Source organism: Echinops telfairi, unplaced genomic scaffold (assembly GCF_000313985.2).
Source record: "Echinops telfairi isolate 266 unplaced genomic scaffold, ASM31398v2 ScPeMD7_7469;HRSCAF=8507_1, whole genome shotgun sequence".
Classification (NCBI taxonomy): Eukaryota; Metazoa; Chordata; class Mammalia; order Afrosoricida; family Tenrecidae; genus Echinops; species Echinops telfairi.
This window is the reverse complement of record NW_022111373.1, coordinates 711010-714318: the sequence shown is the minus strand read 5'-3', so window position 1 is coordinate 714318 and position 3309 is coordinate 711010. Positions and strand designations below refer to the sequence as shown.

At 47.2% G+C, this 3309-nt stretch overlaps 1 pseudogene; it reads right to left on the bottom strand.

Moving 5' to 3' along the window:
- Positions 1–2491: 2491 nt before the first annotated feature.
- Positions 2492–2865, bottom strand: LOC101640530 (annotated as a pseudogene).
- Positions 2866–3309: the final 444 nt, after the last annotated feature.

The following is a 3309-nucleotide window of genomic DNA, read 5'->3' as shown; positions in this document are numbered from 1 at the left end:
TTCCTTGGTTAGAAATACCTCGGTCCTTGTCTTCACACCAGAAAGAATTCATGCCTAAGCCTGGTTTGTGATCCAAGCGGTTTTTATAAACGATAGAAGGAGTTTCAATGTTTTACACAGGCACCCGCGGGGCACTTGCCACCCACATGTGGACACCTGAGGCCAGAGAAACTGCAGTCCAGCCAGCCGAGGAGCAGCTGGACAAGAGGGCAGTGGTCTCCAAGTTTCTGGCTTTTCAGGGCCCTCTGCTGGGAGGCGTGGTCGATGGTGCTGGTTGACTCCATTGACTGAAGTAAGCCCACCTGTCCTAGGTGGGGCCAATCTAGGTGTACCGCCCACCTAGGTGCATCGAGCCTTTCTGGCCTTCCTGGCTCGGAGCTTGAATTTGGAGCATGCCCAGTGGACACCCTGGTCCCTGTTCTGCTACCTAACAATACCTGTAAGTCTTGTTCCTTCACTTCTCTCATATTTCTGCTCAAATTTCACCTCCTTAGAGAGGGTATTCTTGACATCCTTTGCCACCATTCTTAGCTCCTACTTTTTTTTTACTCCAAGATACCTCAACTGTGATATGCTTACTTATACCCTAGCTGTTTCCCCCCACTAGAAAGTAAGATCTGCGGGTCTACATACAGGAGGTGTGTTGTATACGCGTATTGAATGAATGAACACAGTGCATGAACATAAAAGGGACCAGATGGGGCTTCTTCCCTAGTCATTTCAGGTAGGACCATTTCTTTCTTTCTTTCTTTTTTTAAGATCATTTTATTGGGGGCTCTTACAACTCTTATAACAATCCATACATCAATTGTATCAAGTATATTTGTTCATATGTTGCCATCATTATTTTATAAACATTTGCTTTCTATTTGAGTTGTTACTCCAACACCCCCAGAATCTCTCTACGTCCTCCCTGTTGTTGATTTTAACACCTGGTTCCCCTGTCTATGGCGTTGTTTGCTCACGCCTCTGTTCCCTCACTTCCTCCTCCCTCCAAGTCCCTCTGGAACCCTTGGTCCTGTTACTTTCTCGTCTTCCCATGCCTATCTCTCAACTTTCTGGTCTAACAACAGGAGAGCCAGGCGGGTGATTCTACCTGGACGCCATCTTGACTTCATCCTACCTCCTCTTTTTACTTTTCCTAGACCTATTTCTTGATCTTTATTATGGTTCTAGTTTGGAAGTAGAGGTTAGCTTCTGGGAGCCCCTTTCAGTTCAGTTATCAAATATTTGGTAAGCGTGTTCTGTGTTAGGCATCTATATGAAGGATCTAAAAGGACCATTCTCTATGGACGAGTTATGGCCCTCAAGAAACAAGGGTTGGCTAGGAGCCCAGATTTCATCCTTTTTATTTATTTTTTTGTCTGATACGTGTGACCATTCATGCTTGGTATCGGGGAAGAGTAGCTTCTTTAGGAGTCCCTGGGTGGTGCAAACTGCTAATGTGCTCAGCTTCTAACTTCAGATTGGTAGTTCAAGTTCATCTAGAGCAGCGGTTCTCAACCTGTAGGTTGAGACTCCTTTAGGGGTTGAATGACCCTTTCACAGGGGTCACTTAAGACCATCGGAAAACACATATTTCCCATGGCCTTAGGAACCGAGACACTGCTCCTCTATCTATCTCCAGGTGGGTCCAGCCACATGCAGATACGCCCACATACAAGTGCCTGGCATGAAGACTGTTACCCATGCTACACCATGCTTCAAGACAAAATTTCATTTATTTGTCATTAGAAATAAATAGTTCACAATATATAATCACATTTGTTTCTGTGATTCATCACTATGCTTTATTTTCAATTTTTAACAATGAAAATACATCCTGCGTATCAGATATTTACATTACGATTCCTAACAGTAGCAAAGTTACAGTTATGAAGCAGCAACGAAAATAATTTTTTTCCATAAAACATTTTATTGTAAAAATATACACAGGGTTTTTTTAACAGAAAAGACATGGTATATAGTCTTTTACGATTTAAAGAAAGAGGCAATATTTGGATAAAGCAAAGCATTCTCTCGACAATTCAAATATAACATGCTACTCATAAACTTCATGTGTAGCTCAGGCTCCATCAGGTTGGTTACAAGACTGAACTTCAAAATATACAAACAAGAATTCATATCCAACTGCCGCTTAGAGGGGCTTCCAGATCGATCAGCATCTTTAGACACTGAGCAGGCTCTTTGCCTCTGCAGCATCAGAGCTGTAGCCGGCCAGCTGCTGTGGGGTCACTTCATGTCGGCTCTGTGGGAGGGGGCTGCCTCCCTCGGGCTTGGCCTGGGGAGACCCCACCTCCTCGAAGGCTCCGGAAATGTAGGAGACCCAAGTCCAAGGGCTGTGTCTTTTTGAAGCAGCGCGGCAGACCGGGCAGGTCTCAGACTGAGCTGCTCGAAGGCTCCGGAAATGTAGGAGACCCAAGTCCAAGGGCTGTGTCTTTTTGAAGCAGCGCGGCAGACCAGGCAGGTCTCAGACTGAGCTGCGAGGGACTTAAGAGTCGGCTTTGTCATCCTCTTCACTGCCTTCTTCCTCCTCCTCCTCGTCTTCCCTTATCAGCTCCTTAAGCATTTTCAGGTATTTACTGGCTAAGATCTTCTTAGGTAATATGTCTGCAAGAAACTGGAAGGCGTCGGCCTCCTGGGTGGCCTGGGCCAGGTCTCTGTAGGACAGTACTCTGCGGCCCCGCCCACCGCCGTGCCGGTAGGAGTAGTTGGCCAGGTACTGAACAAAGAGCTCCGGGGCCTTGGCCGTGAGCACCAGCGCCTCCTGGACACCATGGGGGAGCTCTTCACGATGACCCGGATTCGGGACAGGGGCAGCGACATCAGTCGCTGCTCCCTGCCCTTGTCTTTGCTGACGACCATCTCTCCACCTCTGACCCCGGGGGCGGCGACCGCAGCAGGCCTGCGCGCGAGCTTGCCGCAGCCGCTGCCACCACTGATTCCGCAAACAAAGTTGGAGCTGGGCCCAAGGAAAGTAATCTTATGGTTGGGGGTCACCACAACATGAGGAACTGTATTAAAGGGTCGTCGCATTAGGAAGGTTGAGAACCACTGTGCTAGAGGCACAATGGAAGAAAGGTCTGGTGATCTACTTCTAGAACAATTCTACTTTGACCTATGTAGGGTCACCATCAGACAGCAGTTTTTTTCTCTCCTTATGACAACACTATGAACTAGGGTAACCTGAGGGAAGAGGCAGAGGAGAGAAGGTAGCGAGTAGAAGGCGAAGCGGGGAGGCAATGAAGAGAAGCTGTTCTATTATAGACTATAGGGGTTATAAGGTTATTGTGAACTTTCCTTTTAGGG